Here is a 24,983-nt window from a genome sequence, read left to right on the forward strand (position 1 = left end):
CTCACTGGGTACTACAGGAGGTATTTAAGAATCATGGCTCCATTGTAGCCACCTTAAATGTCCTCACCTCTAAGAAAATGCTAAAGAAAGCTTTTTGGACAGCTAGCTGCCAGAAAGCTTTCAATGACCTTGAACAGGCCATGTGCTCTGCTCCTATGTTAGGAAGCCCTGACTACTCCACACAATGTATAGTACCAACAGATAATTCTGAGGTAGGGATTGGGGCAGTACTGTCACAACTGAATACAGAGTGCCAGGACCAACCTGTAGCTTTTATAACCAGGAGGTTGACCCCCGGGAAAAGCGTTAGTTAGCCATACAAAGGGAGGCCTTAGCTGTGGTTTGGGCTTTGAAGATGCTGAAGCCATACTTGTTTGGCACTCACTTCCTTGTTCAAACAGACCACAAGCCCCTTCTATGGTTAAAACAAATGAAAGGTGAAAATCCCAAACTTTTGAGGTGGTCCATATCCCTACAGGGAATGGACTATACAGTGGAACATAGACCTGGGAGTAACCACTCCAATGCAGACGGACTCGCCAGATATTTCCACTTAGACAATGAAGACTCATCTGGACAAGGTTAGCCTTATTATCCTTTTTTGGGGGGAGGGGAGGTTTGTAGGAAAGTACCCTCTTTTTGGCATAGTTACTCCCACGTTTTGTCTGCTGTCAGTGTGTTTTGACTGTGACTGATACTGGTGATTACTGTCTGACTGTGCCCTGGGCACTGCTAACCAGTCCCAGGACCACTGCTCTGTTTGAAAGGTAAATGCAAATCAGGCATCATTCTAATTGCCTCTGCCGACCTACTTACAGGTCCCTAGTATATGGTATGGGATGTAGGTTTAGGAACCCCAGTGGACTTAGGACACCCAAGGATGCACTCTGAGCTGTCTGGTGTCATTTTAAAGGTCGGCCTGCCTTGCTGGCTGCCTCTAAATTAAAATTAACCCCAAATTCAACTATTGAATTGAACATACTTCCAAAGTCTCTAACTTATTTTTACATATGTTATCCCTAAGATCTGCCCTGGGTGCCCCAATGGTTGGATACAGTGTAAATATACGCAGGGACATTATAAAAGATGCCTCAGTGAGGGAAAAACTGCCACATTTGTTTTTCCCCGTTGCAGTACATTAGCTCCTTAGGCTAACATTGGGAGGGTTTATTTAAAAATAATAGTCTAATTTCTGCTAGGATAGAGCTAAATAGCCCATGTTTGGTATCAAATTAATAGTTAGAATAAATCAAACTCCTGGAAAAAGACCCTAAATAGCCCTGGAAGCGGTATTTTTCACCTAGCAGGGTAACCATCTATTGGGAAGGGGCTGTGACATCACCTGCCTTACCTGGCCATTCAGGTGCTCCAGAGGTCTCTGCCCTCCTTGTATTTAAGATGGCAGACTCAAGTGGCTGCCTGGAGGAGCTCTGGGCACCACCCCTGTGGTGGTGATGAACAAGGGAGTGGTTACTCCCCTTTCCATTGTCCATATTGAGCAAAAGAACGATCGATTAAACCCAGATTTGTGAGTTTCAACACTCTGTCCATCATCCTTTTTGTGTTGCTGAAGTTGCCCTAAGTGGGAAGGGTATGCCTAGACGTGGGTCCCGGGCTCACTATGCCACTGGATTCAAGCTAGCCTGGCTGACTAAGGATGATGCCCTGAAACCTGGCCCAGGATACTTGATCCCAGTCCAGGGAGGACTTGGCCTGGCTGTTTGAACTGGAGTGTTCCCATGGGGGAACAGGGTCAAGACTGATTTGCATATGGCTGAGTTCAAACTGGGGTGGCATAGTGAGCAAAACAAATGTTGCTTAAACCCAGATCTGTGACCGGGGATGAATGACTGGTTCCGCATTCCATCCGTCGTTTCTGTTTGTTTGCTTAAATGAATGTACAAGCATATGTCCTGGACCCACACCAACCAGAATATCAATCCTGAAAATACCTCTCTGAAGCTGTGTTCCCTAGGTTTTTCCCCAATTCTCACTTCACTCCAGACTACTTTGAAATGCATTCTAAACAAGTATTTGCAATGAGTCGTGTGCTTGAGTTAGAGCTATTAGCGTTGTAAATTCCTAACTGGACTTTTCTTGCCATTATTGAAAATGAAAAGTAAAACAGTTGACAGAAGCAAGTCAGTTCAAGGTGTCACAGCCGCCATGAGCGTGAGCACGAGAGTTATTGCCTCTCAGTGTGAATGTCTAGAAAGGATTGTGGCTGGGCTGAAAGGCAAACCGGAGGAAGGGCCCTCACACGCTGTAACAGGAGGAAGCATAGTGTAGTGTGATGGCCAACAAAAATGTTCACTTAGTGAAATCGCCTGGGAGGGACCTCAGCACACAAAGGCGGGACATTTCACAAAATGCACCAATAAAAATGTTGGATTCAAGACCAGCACAACAAAGAATGAAGATCAAGAATGGGCATCGTTAAAATCCCACAGAGAGATTACAGCAGACTAGAGTGCTTGTGTGCTCAACCCTAAAAATGTGCTCAAAATCAGAGGGTCCAAGCCTGCGCTTGTCACTATTAAAACTGTATCCTGGCTAAGGATCATGTATGGTCGGGTACCTGAAGAAAATTAGAAATATTTTTGTATTTGAATTTTATTTCTATATTTGTTATTAACCTTAATTTGAGGTCTTAAAATGTGCCATTATCCAAACCCATTGCATCCATGCAAAGATTACATCTCCACATAATTCTTGAATTGTAAAACATCTATAACTATCGGCATCAGATGGTAGGCATGAATAAAATCTATAGCAGCCTTAGTCCACACTTTTTATTTGCAAAATGTTTTTCTTGGGCATCTCCTAGGTCTGATTGCAAAGCTAAGCAGAAGAACAGCACGTGAAGATCGTGAATACCACCACTATATAATAAGCATTTACACTCCTCTTTACTAAACCCTTCCTGTTTTCCTGTTAACACTCTTAAGTCTCAGTTACCACTCCTCGAGTATAGACAAAATATCTTCAGCCTGTGTCCAATACGATGCTCAAAATGAGGTTGTATTTTATCACGTTGCTATGCTGCTAATGTCATTATGATTTTTTCTCTAGCATGCAGTGTACAAAACGCCCAGTAGAGTGAATGTTATTGAACGGGATCCCACAAATAACTTTCTTATAGTAGGCAGTGGTGATGGCATTTGACCCAATGCCACCAGCTAAGTAGAAAACTGAAAGTAGGAAGGTCAAGATTGTCAAGTGTGGTAGTCTTGGCCATGTGTTTTTATTGATAAGGCTTTATAACCAGGGATGGGGAAAAAAATCCCCTTTTCCCATCAGCGGTAAGCAGATGCAAAACTGCAGTCAATTTCGCTGATCTGTGCATCTGCCTGTGGCAGATTAGACAAGCATTGGCAAAGCCAATAGGTCTCATCTTTGAGATCAATTCACTTTCCCAATTGCTTGAAGCCATACTGCACAGCATACATGATGTGGGTGCCGCATTATGTGGTATGCTGCCAATGCCCCTAAGTTAGGGTGCTGTCAGCTCCAGTAATACAAAGTGCCTGATGCCAGGTTAGTAACAATCTATAGGAGTCACCACAAGTAATAGTAAGCAGAGCAGCATGAAAAGGAGGAAGCCCTGCCATTTGCATCCTGTCAGTGCAGTGCAGTGCAGCACCAGCAGCTCAGGTCATGGTCCTGAGACCTGGGAGTGCATGTTGGAGCTGCAGGACGCAAAGAGGTTTAAAAGCATCAGGTCCCTTTACTCTGCACCACTCTACTCTATGCCACTGCACTCTACTCCGTTCTATTCTGTGCCACTCTACACTGCTGCATTCAGTTCCACTATCCTCTGCAACACTCTATGCCACTGCATTCTATAGCTCTATACTCTACTCTGTTCTTCTTTGCACCACTCTATGCCAGTTGGCTCTGCTCTGCACTCTACGCCACTTGACTTTACATTAATGCCCTATGTACCGCTCAACTCCACTCTAATCTACACCACTAATCTACTCCACTGCTTTCTACAACTCTGAATTCAATGACACTACACTCAGTGCAAATATACTCTGCAGCTCTACGCCAATGCACTCTACAGTAGTACACTCTTGTCTATCCTGTGTTTACCACTCTATGCAGCTCCACTCTGCCACTCCACAACATTCTGCTACTGCACTCTACAACACTCTACTCTTTGCCATTCAACTTTGCAACACTCCATGTCATTCTCCTATATGCCACTAACTTTCAGTGGTGCCGACAGTAACACGCTGATGTACAACATGGATAACACACCTTGTCAAAATCAACAGCTCTTCCATAGGCAAGACCTATTGGCTTTACCAATGCTTATTTTTTTGCTGTGCGGTTAGAAGTTTACTGCATACCAACAAGGTGGTGCATTTTCACTTCGCACCCTAAGTGGAGTTATTTGGGGAAAACCACCACAGTAGAGTTGCCTAAAGGCACTCCGAGGTGGTGCAATTGAGATTATACTTATAAATAAGATAAAAACTCTTTAACGTTCAAAATGGGTTATTTCTTCAGCCACTGTATTTCTTTATTGTACAAATGTAAATCATTACATTCAGTAATATTTAATAAACATATTTTTTAAACATGAAATTAGAAACATTTGAGAATACCCTCATGCCCTTCTATTTGCCATGGGTGAGCCAAGAGAAGTCAGTTTCTAATGTGCAGTGTGTATTTGACTTGTATACAGTGACAGAAGAATGTACACACTTTTGATATTCAGACGTTTTACACACATTTCGCACAAACCAACTTTTATCTGTACAGACAGCTAATCTCGTGTGACAACCCACTCATTTTCAGTGTGTCTTTATTAAACAGAAAATCAGCTAACCTTTACTAGCGTTGTGTGATATGAAAGAGCACAGAGTGATTCAATGATGTATGGAGCCCGTTATGGCAGCAGTAACTTGACGCAAATGTTTCTTGTTAAAGTCCATTTATCTCTCGTGATGCAGGGCAGAGATTCAAGCCCACCACTCCTTAGAACGCTGCTTATGCTATGTGATGTTTGAGGACATTTGTTTATGCACAGCTTTCTTTAGATCGTGTCACAGCAGCGAAGCGGGACTGAGGCATGGGATTTGACTTCGTCATTCTAGTATCCTGATTGTTTGTTTTATTTTTCAAACATAAATTTACTGGTATTCTTTGGATCACTGTCCAGTTGCACAATCCACTTCCAGCTTTAGCCGTTGGACAGGTTGTCTCATATTTTCCTCTACAATGTGTTGGTATAGAAATGATTTTATGATCGACTCAGTAATTGTCATGGGTCCAGAACACATGGCTGCAGAGAATTCATGTTTTTAACACCTATGCTATTGAGCAAATCCTAGATGAAGAATTGGGACTCTTTGCAATCTAATGGTTTCTCTAAGATATTACAAATACCTTTTGACCTAGGCATGATGTGTTTCCACAAACATGAATGCTCCTGATCAAACGGACCAAAATTGCGATGTTGTATACAGGTGGTAGCACGTGTTGATAATCGATCAATCATGGGCCCTTGTTTAGCAGTCCTGAATCCCAATTATTTGCTTCACCGATATGGAAGTAGTAATGGTTCATATAGTTTTTCAAGTAAGGCTTCTGAAAGTTGGATTCATTTTTTGTTTAATAAATGACAAACAAATTGGTGTTACATGAGGTTAGAGTTATCTACTATAAAGAGTAGATGAACATCAGCTATTTATTACTATGTAAAACCACAAGAGTGTACTTTCTTTTTTACATCACTGAAACCTTGTGTATTCTTGCTTCACAAAGCAGTGTTCTAAAAACCTGTGCAGTCTCCTTCATCTCATACGCTCCTTTTCCTTTAAAACGTTATCCGTGGGTTCCAACCTTCTTGATGGGCGAATTTTGTTGTCAGATCCTATCCCACAGTCCACCCAGAAGTTCAGTGGAATGGTCAATGTGTCCGTATAATATGTGTTCTTGACAGTGATGTGAAACCGCACCCTATCACTTCACCCTGTGCACCCTGGATCCAGAATTTTTGGTGGTCCTCCTGTGTTTTTATTGGGGTTGTGTTTTGGTTTGGGCTGAGTGACGGGTGAGCACACTGATCCTGGTAGGGAATATCTAACTGTCCCGCGTTTGCCCAGACAGTGCTTCTCAAGGGCCTGTAGGCTGGGCGCCAGGAATTGCAAAGTGAGAAAGAGTAATCAGCCTCTTTGGCTGACTGGGTCACCCCACGAGCCAGGACAATGCATATCCCACCCAGTTAGTCGCGTACTTTAACAATAGGGCAAGCATCCTCTAAAACAAAAAACAAAGTATCATCTTTGAAGTGAATTAGAAGGGTCCAAACCCAACCTTTCTGACAATAAGCTGCCCAGTCATCCAGAGCTACAACAGCCAGACAGGTAATCACATCCCTGCCAGGTAGTGTATGTGTAAATGAGGCGTGAACTAACACTGTTCAGAAGTGACTCCTCTGAGTGCTCATGTGGAACTTTCAGGATGATAAGCTGCGATATTGAGAGTGGAGTGGGGCCCTGGGTGTGCTGCTAGGAAAGGCAGGGCTTAACAGGTACTGGGTGGGTGCTATGAGGACTGAGGAGTAGATGGGGGACTTGGTAGCAACCTTAAAGTGGGAATCAAAGACGAAGCGTAGAGCGAGGAACACATCAGCAGCACAGTGAGATGAAAAGAACCCCAGGACAGTCAAATATTTGACTCATGATGTAAGGTGAGCACACCTGTGGAGCAATTATAATTCAAAGTTTACCTGGGTGTTGGATGAGTGCACTTCAGATCAAAACATACGACCCACCTAGCTGTGTAATATGTGCAAGGGAATGAGTGGAGCTCAACAGATGCAGTCACGATGTAGAGCACACCAAATGTGACGCAAGAACCCCAGCCCAGCAGTAACAATGCAAAGTTCATTCTAATGTTTCAAGGGAGCAGTAATGGGGTCAGTACAACCGCTAGAGCAATCAAAATGTTTTACCCGGGTGCAACTTGAGCGCAGCAATGAGAAAAGAGATCCATGGCATTCGCGAAATGGTGCCTCTATCATAAAAGCACATATTTAACAATCACAATAGGAGGTTTCTAGCTCTTTATCCTATTTACTGTCTGCGCCTTGCCAAAAGGAGATGGCAGTCAGAAATATCAAAACTTGATAGATTTAGAAGGGGAATGTGACTGTTCTAGTCAGATTATTAAGTGTGCACGATGATATAGTTTTGGAGACTAAAAAAGTATTTATTTAAAGTACAAAATCCAACTGGCCCCTCCCCTTGTTGGCTCGAGCTGGATCTGCATTGACTAGTGCTGGCTCTGTTGTGGCTGGTGCTGGGCTACGAACGGTATCCTGTTGCTCCTGCTCATCCACCCCACCTGGGGTGATTATCGGGTGGCCTTGCTGATGCCCCGCTGGATGAGTCCAAATAAGACGTTTGCTGTTTTGCAATAGGTTTTGGGATTGGGTGCGGGTGGGGCGCCAGCGTGGGTGGGGGTTGGCCTTTCGTTTTGCTGGGGATGTTGCTGTTACTACTCTTTATCTCTTTACCTCTCTTTTCTTAGCAGCTGATGCCCTCTGTGGATGGATGGGGATGGCATGTGTTTGAGTGCTAGTTGGGATGGCGAAAACAAGCGCAAAGGCTGTTAGATGCCTTACTTGGAATGTGAGGAGGATGAATGATGGTCGCAAGATGCGATTGCTGTCAGCTTATGTGCAGCGCCAGGTGGTTGATCTCTGTATGTTGCAGGAGACGCACTTGCCTGAGGGAACGAAGAAGAGGGTAAAGGCTGGCTAGATTGGCGAAAGTTACATGGCCACATACTCGGGATATGCACGAAGTGTGGCGATTTTGATTAGGAAGGGGTTGCCATGGCACACTGGTAGGGTGCAGCTGGATCCGTGTGGACGATATGTCATGTGAAGGCACGTTGTATGATAAACCGTTCTGTCTGGTCTCCCTTTATGGCCCCAATGTTGATGACCTTGAGGCCCGTATTTATACTTTTTTAGCGCCCCATTTGTGCCTCTTTTTGACGCAAAAATGGCGCAAACTTACAAAATACAATTGTATTTTGTAAGTTTGCGCCGATTGTGCGTCACAAAACGACGCGAAAGCGGCGCAAAAAAGTATAAATATGGGCCTGAGTTTTTTGGGGAAGTTTGGCGCCTGATTGGCTCACTAGGCCCTGGTTCTATATTATGGGGTGGGGATTTCAATGTAGTTCTGGACCCGGTGGCAGACTGCGAGAGCCAGGACAGACCAGACCAGACCTCAGCATGTGGCTGCAGTGAGGACGTTGGCGCATATCATGGCTGAAGGCGCTTTGGTAGAACTGTGGAGAGCCAGGCATGGTGAGGATAGTCAGGGTACATGTGTCAACCATGCGCATGGCAGCTGGTCTACAATAGATAGGTGGCTGGGTACTAGAGATGTGGAGCTCTGGATGAAGTCTGTTGAGCATATGCCCCGCACATTATCAGACCACTTGCCGGTTCTGTTGGAACTGCAGGTGCCCGGGAGTTCTGGCCATGCGTTTTCGTGGCGTTTGCCTTGTGGGGCGCTGAGAGATCCTGTCTTCGGGGAGGAAATTTGCACTGTTATTGCAGATTACTTTGATATCAATCAGGGTTCGGTGTCCTCAGCGGGCACTCTTTGGGAAGCCTTTAAGGTTGTAATCCGTAGAGTCTGCTTTGCTAAGCAGCATGGGGTGCTGAGAGCGCTTAGAAGAGAGCTGGCGGAGCTGGAGGCACGACTAGCCGATTTGGAGAGGAGATTGGCTTCAAACTGGTCTGCGGACCTCCTGGCTGAGTCTACAGAGGTGTTGTCCTGTTATGATGAGGCAGCGCTTTGCAAAATATCTTATCTGGGCAAAGAGGCAAAGGCGCAGCGCTACGGGGAAGGGGAGCGGGCTGGTAAGACACTGGCATCTATGCTTCGTAAGCCGTGGGCTGGGAATTATATTGTGGAACTCACTGACTCGGAGGGGCAGCTTCATACGGGCACGGCTGAGGTTCACCGAGTCATGTCTGACTTCTATTTGAACCTGTATGCTGAGCGACCAGGGCTGAATGTTTTGGATGCAGTTGATTACTTTGAGGAGATAAGCTTGCTTTGGCTTGAGGACTCCCATAGACAGTATCTGGATGCTCCTTTCTCAGTGGCGGATGTGATACAGGCTATACGTAGCCTACCTAGTGATAAGGCCCTGGGGCTGGATGGTTTGACGCCTGCTTTTTATAAGGAGTATGCAGATATCTTAGCATTGCATCTCCTTGAGGTTTATGCCGAGGCGCTTGAGGGCGGTGTTCTTCCGGCTTCACTGCGAGAAGCTCTCATACTGACAATCTTAAAGCCCGGAAAGGATCCCACCAGCTGTGACTCTTATCGGCCGCTATTGCTCATAAATATAGACAAGACTTTCATGAAACTTATAGCGATGCGTCTGCAGCCTCTGGTTACCTCCTTGATATTGCCGGACCAATCGAGTTTTGTGCCTGATTGCTCTACATCGTACAACCTTTGTACTTTTTTTGCGCTTCTTCATATGATTGGATTCGAGGATCTTGCGTTGGTGTTTTCTTTTGGATGCCACAAAGGCATTTGACTCGTTGGCCTGGTCGTACGTGTGTGCTCTGCTGGCCAGAGTGGGCCTTAGCTCTCGATTTATTCAACTGATTTGTCTGTTGTACACTAAACCGACTGCTCGCTTGAGAATCAATAGATCGCTTATGGATTCTTTTCCGATTGCGCTGGGCACCTGTCCGGGCTGCCCTCTTTTACCGCTCCTTTTTGCGGTGGATATGGAACCCCTTGCGGCTGGTCTGCGCCAGCATCATAAACACAGGGGGTTGGTGTTTCGGCAGCGCCCTATCCTAATTTCTCTGTGCGCGTGGACGATGTTGCATTGTATGTCCACGATTCTCATTTACACCTCGATGTTCTGCCGGATGAAGTAGTCCACTTTGGCCGGATCTCGGGGATTACGATCAACTGGGCTAAGTCAGTGGTGTTGCCTTTATCTCATACCACTGTGCGGGACCACTCCGGTTATCCCCTGTGCTGGGCGGATGGACCGGTGAGGTATCTGGGCATTTGGCTGAGTTGGAGGGTGGATGAGCTCTGGTCGGCTAATTGTGGTACGGCGGTTGTGTGGCTGGAGGAAAAAGTATCGGTCTGGCGTTTGCTGCCGCTCTCGTTGACTGGGCGCATTGCGATAGGCAAGATGGTGTTCCTACCCAAATTCTTGTATCTTTTTGTTAACCTGCCTCTTGTACTTACAGTGAGTAATTTGTAGCAGCTCAGATCCTCGCTTGTGGCCCTCGGGTGGGCTGGGAAGCAGCAGGGAGACATTGACTCTGCCGTTTGAGCAGGGCAGACATGTGGCCCTGGACCTGGAACTTTACTATTATTTTGCGCAGGCTCATTTTGTATGTTTCTGGTTACATCCCATTCAATATTTACCGCATCTGGCGCCTGAACATGACTCGATCTGGCCGGTCAGATTGGATTGGGTGGTTGGTGGATTGCCCTGACCACGTCGACGAGGTGTGGACACGGTGGCGTGCTTGGCGTGGGCTTGGACGTGCTTGCTAAAGCGTGCTGGGGTGCATGAGGTGTTCGCACCATCTATGCCGATACAGGATGTGGCAGGTCTGTCCCCGTTGCAGGATGGCCAGCTGTCTGAGCGCCTTCGGGAGTTAAATATTACCACGCTGGAGTCTTGGTTCCCAGAGGGAACGTTTGTCTCCTTGGAAACTGCGCTGGGTGACTTGAGTGATACTGCGCTTTACAGGCTATTATTTTTCAGAAACTGGGCTCTACTACGGGCATGGTATTCTTGCTTTCCCGAGGAGCCCCAGATGTGCCGAGCGTTGGAGCTACTGTACAAGGCGCAGTCCGCCCTATTGTGTGTCTGTATGTTTGTTTGCAAACTGAGGAACCTCTGGTTAAATCTAGACCTAGAGAGCAATGGGAGATGGATTTGGGTGTGCCCATTTCAGAGGAAAAGTTGGTGTTACTGCTGCGCTCAAATGAGGGAACTCTCTCCTAATTACAGGCTTCGCCTTATACATTTCAATTATTTACAGCATCTATATTACACACTTAGCTGACTGAAGAGAATGGGTCTCAGGGCGGATGCTAGATGTGAACGTTGCTCTGCTTCGGAGGCGGACTTTCTGCATCTGGCATGGGAGTGTAGTGAGCTGCATGAATACTGGTCTGAGGTGCTGGGTGCGCTAGAAGAGATGACAGGACTGGTGCTGCCGCATACTCCTGAGGTGGTGCTCCTGGGATACGTGAAGGAGCTCCCCTCTGAATCTAGACAGCTGGTGGGAATGCTGCTGCTACTGGTGAAGCGCAGGGTGGCGATGTGCTGTGGCCAGAGGCGGACACCCTGGTGTGCTGACTGGCTGAAGGACGCTGCATACTGTTGGGAACAGCTGGCGATCTATTGGGTATTGATGCTGGCGGGCTCCCGCCCGAGGGATATATGGGCCCCCTTGACAGCGTTTCTTGTGGCTCGTGACCAGGGAAAAGGCTACTCTTATCTGCCTCCCCTAAAACACTCAGTTGGGAATGCCCTCCTTGCGAGGATTGGGAATGTGGGCCCCCCTTCTTGAAACGTCAGAATGACAACACTGCTTCTTTTTCTTCCCCTTGCTCTCTGCTTTCCCTTCTCTTCTTTCTTTGAGGCTCTGCTTCTCGTTCACTGATGTTATTGGACGACCATGTTCCTGACGAAAATTGCTTTATCCTGTTATCCACTCTGTCGGTTGGTTGTGGTCGCCATTTCTTTTGGCATTATTAGTAGGTTGTGTTGGTTGACCATTATATGTGAACGGTATTTTGCCCTGTTTGATGGTTTCTGTTATTGCAAATGCAAATAAATAAATTTTTTTTTTTTAAAGTACAAAATCCAAGCACAACCCAGTATAAAAGCTGAATGGCCTGGATCTAGGCATAGTCCTAACTTTATATTTAAAAAAATATATAACGGCATAGTCACTGTAATTGAAAATAGTAGGGATGAAGAAAGAAGAAAAAAAAAAAAATCACTGACTGCATATGAAGTTCCAGAAGGCAAAATTAGCATTTTTTAGACAACAGTCTCCATTATCAGTGCAGACATCCGAGGCTAGACGCACCTGTGACAAGCATTGACAAAGCAAATAGGTCTCGCCTTTACAGCATAAGCATTGTGGACTTTAGCAGTGATCAGAAGCCATGCCGCATAGCAGCATGTCTGGTGTGCAGGATGCCTAAAATAATAAACAAGCATTTTCAATGCAATAGGTCTCTCATTTTCTTGAGTTAGAGCTATTGGCATTGTAAATTCATAACCTGACTTTTCTTGCCACATAAATTGGTCAACCCTGCCTCGTAATTTTGTCTTTTTTGCCATATTGTGTAGTGAATCCTAGTTTGTTTTAATTGGATAGCAGGAGTTAGCTTAGCCGCTGGCTTGTAGACTCATGCCCCCGTCACCTAGTGACTTTTAACCTACTTAGCTTGTTCTGTCTTAGCCTATTTAATTATTTATTTCTTCTAAGATGGCTGCCTTGTTTATAGTTAGGCCACTTGTTATGAGTTACATTATCAGTGTCACCGTGCCAAGGCGTCAAGATCAAGCACCAAAGACAAACCAACAGTAGGTGTTCACACTTAGGGATTTTCCCTCTCTATACTTTCGAGGGATTGTTGATATTAATTGCCGTCCCAAGCATGCCTGTTATCTATTGTTTAGGAATACACCTACGTCAGGGGACCTTGTAGATCTGTATAAATACATCACACTTTAGACAGATAATCAGAGGGATTCCGACCAGAGGGCATCGCCACCATCGCTGATACCGATGCTGCAGTCATCTTGACGCTGACCCAGTCTTCGTGTCTCTGCGGAGTCTGAGATAGAGACCTCATTCCAAGGTAACAAGGGTTGGGGGCTCCTCTCATGGACACGGCTTTGGAAGATTAGGTTTAACAAACCCAGCTCTCCTTTAGGTAGGAGGTTAGGCCTATTCTCATTAGGGTATTAGGGCATATTCCATCTTATATATATCTCTTTCATGTATTGCAAAATGGTGGGGGTCTTCATAACAATGACTCTCTTCTTCACAATACTGTTACTTGCTATATTCATTATCCTAATCATTGCAGTTCATGCAACTTATTGCAAATTGCAGTTATGTTAAATAAAAACTATTATAACTTCACTGCATCTGTGTTATTGCCTTTGTTTGTATGAGACATAATATATCTGTGAGAAAAGGGTAATCTCCGTTTAACCACGACATTTCCTGAGATATCTTATTTTGAGTCCATGCGTAAATGACCGCCATAAATCACCTTTTACTATAGTGTTTCTGGTGAGGTGCTGCTAGTGAGCCGGTAAGGTTGGAACAACAGTTGCGACTTGTTGTAGGAAAGACTCAGTGTAGGAAGTTGGCTCTGTATGTGCTATTTCAAAGTAAGGAATAGCATGCACAGAGTCCAAGGGTTCCCCTTAGAGGTAAAATAGTGGTAAAAATAGATAATACTAATGCTCTATTTTGTGGTAGTGTGGTCGAGCAGTAGGCTTATCCAAGGAGTAGTGTTAAGCATTTGTTGTACATACACATAGACAATAAATGAGGTACACACACTCAGAGACAAATCCAGCCAATAGGTTTTTATATAGAAAAATATCTTTTCTTAGTTTATTTTAAGAACCACAGGTTCAAATTCTACATGTAATAGCTCCTTCGAAAGGTATTGCAGGTAAGTACTTTAGGAACTTTAAATCATAAAAATTGCATGTATACTTTTCAAGTTATTGACAAATAGCTGTTTTAAAAGTGGACACAGTGCAATTTTCACAGTTCCTAGGGGAGGTAAGTTTTTGTTAGTTTTACCAGGTAAGTAAGACACTTACAGGGTTCAGTTCTTGGTCCAAGGTAGCCCACCGTTGGGGGTTCAGAGCAACCCCAAAGTCACCACACCAGCAGCTCAGGGCCGGTCAGGTGCAGAGTTCAAAGTGGTGCCCAAAACACATAGGCTAGAATGGAGAGAAGGGGGTGCCCCGGTTCCGGTCTGCTTGCAGGTAAGTACCCGCGTCTTCGGAGGGCAGACCAGGGGGGTTTTGTAGGGCACCGGGGGGGACACAAGCCCACACAGAAATTTCACCCTCAGCAGCGCGGGGGCGGCCGGGTGCAGTGTAGAAACAAGCGTCGGGTTTGTAATGGAAGTCAATGGGAGATCTAGGGATCTCTTCAGCGCTGCAGGCAGGCAAGGGGGGGCTTCCTCGGGGAAACCTCCGCTTGGGCAAGGGAGAGGGACTCCTGGGGGTCACTTCTGCAGTGAAAGTCCGGTCCTTCAGGTCCTGGGGGCTGCGGGTGCAGGGTCTTTTCCAGGCGTCGGGACTTAGGTTTCAGAGAGTCGTGGTCAGGGGAAGCCTCGGGATTCCCTCTGCAGGCGGCGCTGTGGGGGCTCAGGGGGGACAGGTTTTGGTACTCACAGTCGTAGAGTAGTCCGGGGGTCCTCCCTGAGGTGTTGGTTCTCCACCAGCCGAGTCGGGGTCGCCGGGTGCAGTGTTGCAAGTCACACGCTTCTTGCGGGGAGTTGCAGGGTTCTTTAAAGCTGCTTCTTGAAACAAAGTTGCAGTCTTTTTGGAGCAGGTCCGCTGTCCTCGGGAGTTTCTTGTCGTCGTCGAAGCAGGGCAGTCCTCAGAGGATTCAGAGGTCGCTGGTCCCTTTGGAAGGCGTCGCTGGAGCAGAGTTCTTTGGAAGGCAGGAGACAGGCCGGTGAGTTTCTGGAGCCAAGGCAGTTGTTGTCTTCTGGTCTTCCTCTGCAGGGGTTTTCAGCTGGGCAGTCCTTCTTCTTGTTGTTGCAGGAATCTAATTTTCTAGGGTTCAGGGTAGCCCTTAAATACTAAATTTAAGGGCGTGTTTAGGTCTGGGGGGTTAGTAGCCAATGGCTACTAGCCCTGAGGGTGGGTACACCCTCTTTGTGCCTCCTCCCAAGGGGAGGGGGTCACAATCCTAACCCTATTGGGGGAATCCTCCATCTGCAAGATGGAGGATTTCTAAAAGTTAGAGTCACTTCAGCTCAGGACACCTTAGGGGCTGTCCTGACTGGCCAGTGACTCCTCCTTGTTGCTTTCTTTGTTCCCTCCAGCCTTGCCGCCAAAAGTGGGGGCCGTGGCCGGAGGGGGCGGGCAACTCCACTAAGCTGGAGTGCCCTGCTGGGCTGTGACAAAGGGGTGAGCCTTTGAGGCTCACCGCCAGGTGTTACAGCTCCTGCCTGGGGGAGGTGTTAGCATCTCCACCCAGTGCAGGCTTTGTTACTGGCCTCAGAGTGACAAAGGCACTCTCCCCATGGGGCCAGCAACATGTCTCTAGTGTGGCAGGCTGCTGGAACCAGTCAGCCTACACAGATAGTTGGTTAAGTTTCAGGGGGCACCTCTAAGGTGCCCTCTGTGGTGTATTTTACAATAAAATGTACACTGGCATCAGTGTGCATTTATTGTGCTGAGAAGTTTGATACCAAACTTCCCAGTTTTCAGTGTAGCCATTATGGTGCTGTGGAGTTCGTGTTTGACAGACTCCCAGACCATATACTCTTATGGCTACCCTGCACTTACAATGTCTAAGGTTTTGTTTAGACACTGTAGGGGTACCATGCTCATGTACTGGTACCCTCACCTATGGTATAGTGCACCCTGCCTTAGGGCTGTAAGGCCTGCTAGAGGGGTGTCTTACCTATACTGCATAGGCAGTGAGAGGCTGGCATGGCACCCTGAGGGGAGTGCCATGTCGACTTACTCGTTTTGTCCTCACTAGCACACACAAGCTGGCAAGCAGTGTGTCTGTGCTGAGTGAGAGGTCTCCAGGGTGGCATAAGACATGCTGCAGCCCTTAGAGACCTTCCTTGGCATCAGGGCCCTTGGTACTAGACGTACCAGTTACAAGGGACTTATCTGGATGCCAGGGTCTGCCAATTGTGGATACAAAAGTACAGGTTAGGGAAAGAACACTGGTGCTGGGGCCTGGTTAGCAGGCCTCAGCACACTTTCAATTGTAAACATAGCATCAGCAAAGGCAAAAAGTCAGGGGGCAACCATGCCAAGGAGGCATTTCCTTACACAACCCCCCCCCAAACGAAAGAGGATGAGACTAACCTTTCCCAAGAGAGTCTTCATTTTCTAAGTGGAAGAACCTGGAAAGGCCATCTGCATTGGCATGGGCAGTCCCAGGTCTGTGTTCCACTATAAAGTCCATTCCCTGTAGGGAGATGGACCACCTCAACAGTTTAGGATTTTCACCTTTCATTTGCATCAGCCATTTGAGAGGTCTGTGGTCAGTTTGAACTAGGAAGTGAGTCCCAAAGAGGTATGGTCTCAGCTTCTTCAGGGACCAAACCACAGCAAAGGCCTCCCTCTCAATGGCACTCCAACGCTGCTCCCTGGGGAGTAACCTCCTGCTAATGAAAGCAACAGGCTGGTCAAGGCCATCATCATTTGTTTGGGACAAAACTGCCCCTATCCCATGTTCAGAGGCATCAGTCTGCACAATGAACTGCTTAGAATAATCTGGAGCTTTTAGAACTGGTGCTGAGCACATTGCTTGTTTCAGGGTGTCAAAGGCCTGTTGGCATTCCACAGTCCAGTTCACTTTCTTGGGCATTTTCTTGGAGGTGAGTTCAGTGAGGGCTGTCACAATGGATCCATATCCCTTCACAAACCTCCTGTAATACCCAGTCAAGCCAAGGAATGCCCTGACTTGAGTCTGGGTTTTTGGAGCTACCCAGTCCAGAATAGTCTGGATCTTGGGTTGGAGTGGCTGAACTTGGCCTCCACCTATAAGGTGGCCCAAGTAAACCACAGTTCCCTGCCCTATCTGGCATTTGGATGCCTTGATAGAGAGGCCTGCAGATTGCAGAGCCTTCAAAACCTTCTTCAGGTGGACCAGGTGATCCTGCCAGGTGGAGCTAAAGACAGCAATATCATCAAGATAAGCTGTGCTAAAGGACTCCAAGCCAGCAAGGACTTGATTCACCAACCTTTGGAAGGTGGCAGGGGCATTCTTTAAACCAAAGGGCATAACAGTAAACTGATAATGCCCATCAGGTGTGGAGAATGCTGTTTTCTCTTTTGCTCCAGGTGCCATTTTTATTTGCCAGTACCCTGCTGTCAAGTCAAAGGTACTTAGGAATTTGGCAGCACCTAATTTGTCTATGAGCTCATCAGCTCTTGGAATTGGATGAGCATCTGTCTTGGTGACAGAATTGAGCCCTCTGTAGTCCACACAAAACCTCATCTCTTTCTTTCCATCTTTGGTGTGAGGTTTGGGGACTAAGACCACTGGGCTAGCCCAGGGGCTGTCAGAGCGCTCAATCACTCCCAATTCCAGCATCTTGTGGACTTCCACCTTGATGCTTTCCTTAACATGGTCAGACTGTCTAAAGATTTTGTTCTTGACAGGCATGCTGTCTCCTGTGTCCACATCATGGGTACACAGGTGTGTCTGACCAGGGGTTAAGGAGAAGAGTTCAGGAAACTGTTGTAGGACTCTCCTACAATCAGCTTGCTGTTGGCCAGAGAGGGTGTCTGAGTAGATCACTCCATCTACTGTGCCATCTTTTGGGTCTGATGACAGAAGATCAGGGAGAGGTTCACTCTCTGCCTCCTGATCCTCATCTGTTACCATCAACAGATTCACATCAGCCCTGTCATGGAAGAGCTTAAGGCGGTTCACATGGATCACCCTCTTGGGGCTCCTGCTTGTGCCCAGGTCCACCAGGTAGGTGACCTGACTCTTCCTTTCTAGTACTGGGTAAGGGCCACTCCATTTGTCCTGGAGTGCCCTGGGAGCCACAGGCTCCAGAACCCAGACTTTCTGTCCTGGTTGGAACTCAACCAGTGCAGCCTTTTGGTCATACCAAAACTTCTGGAGCTGTTGGCTGGCCTCAAGGTTTTTGGTTGCCTTTTCCATGTACTCTGCCATTCTAGAGCGAAGGCCAAGTACATAGTCCACTATGTCCTGTTTAGGCTCATGGAGAGGTCTCTCCCAGCCTTCTTTAACAAGGGCAAGTGGTCCCCTTACAGGATGACCAAACAGAAGTTCAAAGGGTGAGAATCCTACTCCCTTCTGTGGCACCTCTCTGTAAGCGAAAAGCAGACATGGCAAGAGGACATCCCATCTCCTTTTGAGTTTTTCTGGGAGCCCCATGATCATGCCCTTTAATGTCTTGTTGAATCTCTCAACTAAGCCATTAGTTTGTGGATGGTATGGTGTAGTGAACTTATAAGTCACTCCACACTCATTCCACATGTGCTTTAGGTATGCTGACATGAAGTTGGTACCTCTGTCAGACACCACCTCCTTAGGGAAACCCACTCTGGTAAAGATACCAATGAGGGCCTTGGCTACTGCAGGGGCAGTAGTCGACCTAAGGGGAATAGCTTCAGGATACCTGGTAGCATGATCCACTACTACCAGGATATACATATTTCCTGAGGCTGTGGGAGGTTCCAGTGGACCAACTATGTCCACACCCACTCTTTCAAAGGGCACCCCCACCACTGGAAGTGGAATGAGGGGGGCCTTTGGATGCCCACCTGTCTTACCACTGGCTTGACAGGTGGGGCAGGAGAGGCAAAACTCCTTAACCATGTTGGACATATTGGGCCAGTAGAAGTGGTTGACTAACCTCTCCCACGTCTTGGTTTGTCCCAAATGTCCAGCAAGGGGAATGTCATGGGCCAATGTTAGGATTAACTCTCTGAACAGCTGAGGCACTACCACTCTCCTAGTGGCACCAGGTTTGGGGTCTCTGGCCTCAGTGTACAGGAGTCCATCTTCCCAATAGACCCTATGGGTTCCATTTTTCTTGCCTTTGGACTCTTCAGCAGCTTGCTGCCTAAGGCCTTCAAGAGAGGGACAGGTTTCTTGTCCCTTACACAGCTCCTCCCTTGAGGGTCCCCCTGGGCCTAAGAGCTCAACCTGATAAGGTTCAAGCTCCAAAGGCTCAGTTCCCTCAGAGGGCAGAACTTCTTCCTGAGAAGAGAGGTTCCCTTTCCTTTGCTGTGTTGCAGTTGGTTTCCCAACTGACTTTCCTTTCCTCTTGGTAGGCTGGGCCATTCTTCCAGACTCCAGCTCTACTTGTTCACCCTGTGCCTTGCATTGTGCTCTTGTTTTCACACACACCAGTTCAGGGATACCCAGCATTGCTGCATGGGTTTTTAGTTCTACCTCAGCCCATGCTGAGGACTCCAGGTCATTTCCAAGCAGACAGTCCACTGGGATATTTGAGGAGACCACCACCTGTTTCAGGCCATTGACCCCTCCCCATTCTAAAGTAACCATTGCCATGGGATGTACTTTTCTCTGATTGTCAGCGTTGGTGACTGTGTAAGTTTTTCCAGTCAGGTATTGGCCAGGGGAAACCAGTTTCTCTGTCACCATGGTGACACTGGCACCTGTATCCCTCAGGCCCTCTATTCTAGTCCCATTAATTAAGAGTTGCTGTCTGTATTTTTGCATGTTAGGCGGCCAGACAGCTAGTGTGGCTAAATCCACCCCACCCTCAGAAACTAGAGTAGCTTCAGTGTGGACCCTGATTTGCTCTGGGCACACTGTTGATCCCACTTGGAGACTAGCCATACCAGTGTTACCTGGATGGGAGTTTGGAGTGGAACCTTTCTTGGGACAGGCCTTGTCTCCAGTTTGGTGTCCATGCTGTTTACAGCTATGACACCAGGCCTTTTTGGGATCAAAGTTTTTACCCTTGTACCCATTGTTTTGTGAAGAGGCTCTGGGCCCACCCTCCTGTGCAGGTTTTTGGGGGCCTGTAGAAGACTCTTTACTATTTTTAGTTTTGGCTGTCTCATCACCCTTCCCCTGGGGAGTCTTTGTGACCCCTTTCTTTTGGTCACCCCCTGTTGAAGTCTTGGACACCCTTGTCTTGACCCAATGGTCCGCCTTCTTTCCCAATTCTTGGGGAGAAATTGGTCCTAGGTCTACCAGATGCTGATGCAGTTTATCATTGAAGCAATTACTTAACAGGTGTTCTTTCACAAATAAATTGTACAGCCCATCATAATTACTTACACCACTGCCTTGAATCCAACCATCTAGTGTTTTCACTGAGTAGTCTACAAAGTCAACCCAGGTCTGGCTCGAGGATTTTTGAGCCCCCCTGAATCTAATCCTATACTCCTCAGTGGAGAATCCAAAGCCCTCAATCAGGGTACCCTTCATGAGGTCATAAGATTCTGCATCTTGTCCAGAGAGTGTGAGGAGTCTATCCCTACACTTTCCTGTGAACATTTCCCAAAGGAGAGCACCCCAGTGAGATCTGTTCACTTTTCTGGTTACACAAGCCCTCTCAAAAGCTGTGAACCATTTGGTGATGTCATCACCATCTTCATATTTAGTTACAATCCCTTTAGGGATTTTCAACATGTCAGGAGAATCTCTGACCCTATTTATGTTGCTGCCACCATTGATGGGTCCTAGGCCCATCTCTTGTCTTTCCCTCTCTATGGCTAGGATCTGTCTTTCCAAAGCCAATCTTTTGGCCATCCTGGCTAACTGGATGTCCTCTTCACTGGGGCTATCCTCAGTGATTTCAGAGGTGTTGGTCTCTCCTGTGAGGGAACCAGCATCTCTGACTATTATTTTAGGAGTCAGGGTTTGAGGGACCCTGCCCTCCCTAGATAGGACTGGTAGGGGGGAATTGTCCTCCAAGTCACTATCCTCTTCCTCTGAGTTGCCACCCTCAGAGGGGTTGGCCTTTTCAAACTCTGCCAAAAGCTCCTGGAGCTGTATTTTGGTAGGTTTGGGGCCCATTGTTATTTTCTTTATTTTACAGAGTGACCTTAGCTCCCTCATCTTAAGATGGAGGTAAGGTGTGGTGTCGAGTTCCACCACAGTCACATCTGTGCTAGACATTTTGCTTCTAAAAGTTGGAATACTTTTTAAGAATCTACAACTGGTTCTAGAATCTAATTCAAACTTTTACAAACTTTTAAACTCTAAAAGAAATGCTAAACAGGATCTAACACAAGGCCCTAGCAGGTCTTTTAAGAATTTAGAAAACTTTTCAAATTGCAAAAATCTATTTCTAATGACAATTTTGGAATTTGTCGTGTGATCAGGTATTGGCTGAGTAGTCCAGCAAATGCAAAGTCTTGTACCCCACCGCTGATCCACCAATGTAGGAAGTTGGCTCTGTATGTGCTATTTCAAAGTAAGGAATAGCATGCACAGAGTCCAAGGGTTCCCCTTAGAGGTAAAATAGTGGTAAAAATAGATAATACTAATGCTCTATTTTGTGGTAGTGTGGTCGAGCAGTAGGCTTATCCAAGGAGTAGTGTTAAGCATTTGTTGTACATACACATAGACAATAAATGAGGTACACACACTCAGAGACAAATCCAGCCAATAGGTTTTTATATAGAAAAATATCTTTTCTTAGTTTATTTTAAGAACCACAGGTTCAAATTCTACATGTAATAGCTCCTTCGAAAGGTATTGCAGGTAAGTACTTTAGGAACTTTAAATCATAAAAATTGCATGTATACTTTTCAAGTTATTGACAAATAGCTGTTTTAAAAGTGGACACTTAGTGCAATTTTCACAGTTCCTAGGGGAGGTAAGTTTTTGTTAGTTTTACCAGGTAAGTAAGACACTTACAGGGTTCAGTTCTTGGTCCAAGGTAGCCCACCGTTGGGGGTTCAGAGCAACCCCAAAGTCACCACACCAGCAGCTCAGGGCCGGTCAGGTGCAGAGTTCAAAGTGGTGCCCAAAACACATAGGCTAGAATGGAGAGAAGGGGGTGCCCCGGTTCCGGTCTGCTTGCAGGTAAGTACCCGCGTCTTCGGAGGGCAGACCAGGGGGGTTTTGTAGGGCACCGGGGGGGACACAAGCCCACACAGAAATTTCACCCTCAGCAGCGCGGGGGCGGCCGGGTGCAGTGTAGAAACAAGCGTCGGGTTTGTAATGGAAGTCAATGGGAGATCTAGGGATCTCTTCAGCGCTGCAGGCAGGCAAGGGGGGGCTTCCTCGGGGAAACCTCCGCTTGGGCAAGGGAGAGGGACTCCTGGGGGTCACTTCTGCAGTGAAAGTCCGGTCCTTCAGGTCCTGGGGGCTGCGGGTGCAGGGTCTTTTCCAGGCGTCGGGACTTAGGTTTCAGAGAGTCGTGGTCAGGGGAAGCCTCGGGATTCCCTCTGCAGGCGGCGCTGTGGGGGCTCAGGGGGGACAGGTTTTGGTACTCACAGTCGTAGAGTAGTCCGGGGGTCCTCCCTGAGGTGTTGGTTCTCCACCAGCCGAGTCGGGGTCGCCGGGTGCAGTGTTGCAAGTCACACGCTTCTTGCGGGGAGTTGCAGGGTTCTTTAAAGCTGCTTCTTGAAACAAAGTTGCAGTCTTTTTGGAGCAGGTCCGCTGTCCTCGGGAGTTTCTTGTCGTCGTCGAAGCAGGGCAGTCCTCAGAGGATTCAGAGGTCGCTGGTCCCTTTGGAAGGCGTCGCTGGAGCAGAGTTCTTTGGAAGGCAGGAGACAGGCCGGTGAGTTTCTGGAGCCAAGGCAGTTGTTGTCTTCTGGTCTTCCTCTGCAGGGGTTTTCAGCTGGGCAGTCCTTCTTCTTGTTGTTGCAGGAATCTAATTTTCTAGGGTTCAGGGTAGCCCTTAAATACTAAATTTAAGGGCGTGTTTAGGTCTGGGGGGTTAGTAGCCAATGGCTACTAGCCCTGAGGGTGGGTACACCCTCTTTGTGCCTCCTCCCAAGGGGAGGGGGTCACAATCCTAACCCTATTGGGGGAATCCTCCATCTGCAAGATGGAGGATTTCTAAAAGTTAGAGTCACTTCAGCTCAGGACACCTTAGGGGCTGTCCTGACTGGCCAGTGACTCCTCCTTGTTGCTTTCTTTGTTCCCTCCAGCCTTGCCGCCAAAAGTGGGGGCCGTGGCCGGAGGGGGCGGGCAACTCCACTAAGCTGGAGTGCCCTGCTGGGCTGTGACAAAGGGGTGAGCCTTTGAGGCTCACCGCCAGGTGTTACAGCTCCTGCCTGGGGGAGGTGTTAGCATCTCCACCCAGTGCAGGCTTTGTTACTGGCCTCAGAGTGACAAAGGCACTCTCCCCATGGGGCCAGCAACATGTCTCTAGTGTGGCAGGCTGCTGGAACCAGTCAGCCTACACAGATAGTTGGTTAAGTTTCAGGGGGCACCTCTAAGGTGCCCTCTGTGGTGTATTTTACAATAAAATGTACACTGGCATCAGTGTGCATTTATTGTGCTGAGAAGTTTGATACCAAACTTCCCAGTTTTCAGTGTAGCCATTATGGTGCTGTGGAGTTCGTGTTTGACAGACTCCCAGACCATATACTCTTATGGCTACCCTGCACTTACAATGTCTAAGGTTTTGTTTAGACACTGTAGGGGTACCATGCTCATGTACTGGTACCCTCACCTATGGTATAGTGCACCCTGCCTTAGGGCTGTAAGGCCTGCTAGAGGGGTGTCTTACCTATACTGCATAGGCAGTGAGAGGCTGGCATGGCACCCTGAGGGGAGTGCCATGTCGACTTACTCGTTTTGTCCTCACTAGCACACACAAGCTGGCAAGCAGTGTGTCTGTGCTGAGTGAGAGGTCTCCAGGGTGGCATAAGACATGCTGCAGCCCTTAGAGACCTTCCTTGGCATCAGGGCCCTTGGTACTAGACGTACCAGTTACAAGGGACTTATCTGGATGCCAGGGTCTGCCAATTGTGGATACAAAAGTACAGGTTAGGGAAAGAACACTGGTGCTGGGGCCTGGTTAGCAGGCCTCAGCACACTTTCAATTGTAAACATAGCATCAGCAAAGGCAAAAAGTCAGGGGGCAACCATGCCAAGGAGGCATTTCCTTACACTCAGTCACCTACAAACAGAAGTACTGTCATCCTTAAACCAGCAGTCTTGCTCAGAGCAAGAGTCCAAACTACGACAATTGTTCTAGTGGTACTGCATATAACTATATCACTTCCATTTACCTTCTTCCTCCATCTGCAGGAAAAAATGAAAATGTTCCTATTTGGTATCCTAAACTAAATCAGTCATGATAATTCCAATAGAATACCACTTTCACCACCCACCATCAGAGTTGCTGGCTGGCTAACACAATTCCCCTAAAAAAGACACAAGACCCACAGAGGAGAAACAAACTAGAAGGGTCACCCAAACATATCAAGAGTGTTCAAACAGTCATCGTGTAATAAGGATGTTAAGTTAGCCTGAATCATGGTCATAATTGTAATAAGGAGAGATTATTAAAACATATACAATTTTCATATAAACCTTTATCAAAAATAAACTTTTGGAATTAGACTATAATGCATAAAACACTATAACAAAAATATAATTTGTAAGAAACATGGTCATCTAACCATATTGTTAGGCGCTAAAGGTCCTAAACCCATGAAAAAAACAGGGGAAAGTAATGCAGTGTAACTGTATATTAACCCGTAGAGAGCATAGTGCATTACACATTTTCAAGGCTAGCAGGTCTATTGCAATGATATTACAAACAAGGCACATAAAACAAAATTTCTCTCAGCTGTAAAACAAAAGCTCCACCCATGAGAGAGCTTAAAAAGTTAATGAATGGTGGTAGGGGTTAAGTAACAGTGTGGGAACCCAAAGATGATGTAAACAGAATGAACATGTGTTGAACGTTTTGGTGGTGGTCCCATTGCCCTAGGACCACCACAGGCTGAGATATGGGCAAGAATATTTTGTAAAAGTAATGCCCTGCAAAGCATTATGGGGCGCGTTTCTCGAACGCAGTGAACATTGTGGTATTGTCTCTCCCGCTGCACCAGGAGAGCCACTTTCACTATGAGGATTTCTGTTTTATGAAAAGCATTTACCAATGTCAAGTGTTTTAAGGAGAAAGCCATAAGAAATGACTCTGATTAGGTAACTGTGAACTATGTGACCAGCGTTTCAATAATGCCGATCGAGTTCCAGCTGTTGTGCCTGATCGTGC

This window comes from Pleurodeles waltl, chromosome 7 (assembly GCF_031143425.1).
Source record: "Pleurodeles waltl isolate 20211129_DDA chromosome 7, aPleWal1.hap1.20221129, whole genome shotgun sequence".
Classification (NCBI taxonomy): Eukaryota; Metazoa; Chordata; class Amphibia; order Caudata; family Salamandridae; genus Pleurodeles; species Pleurodeles waltl.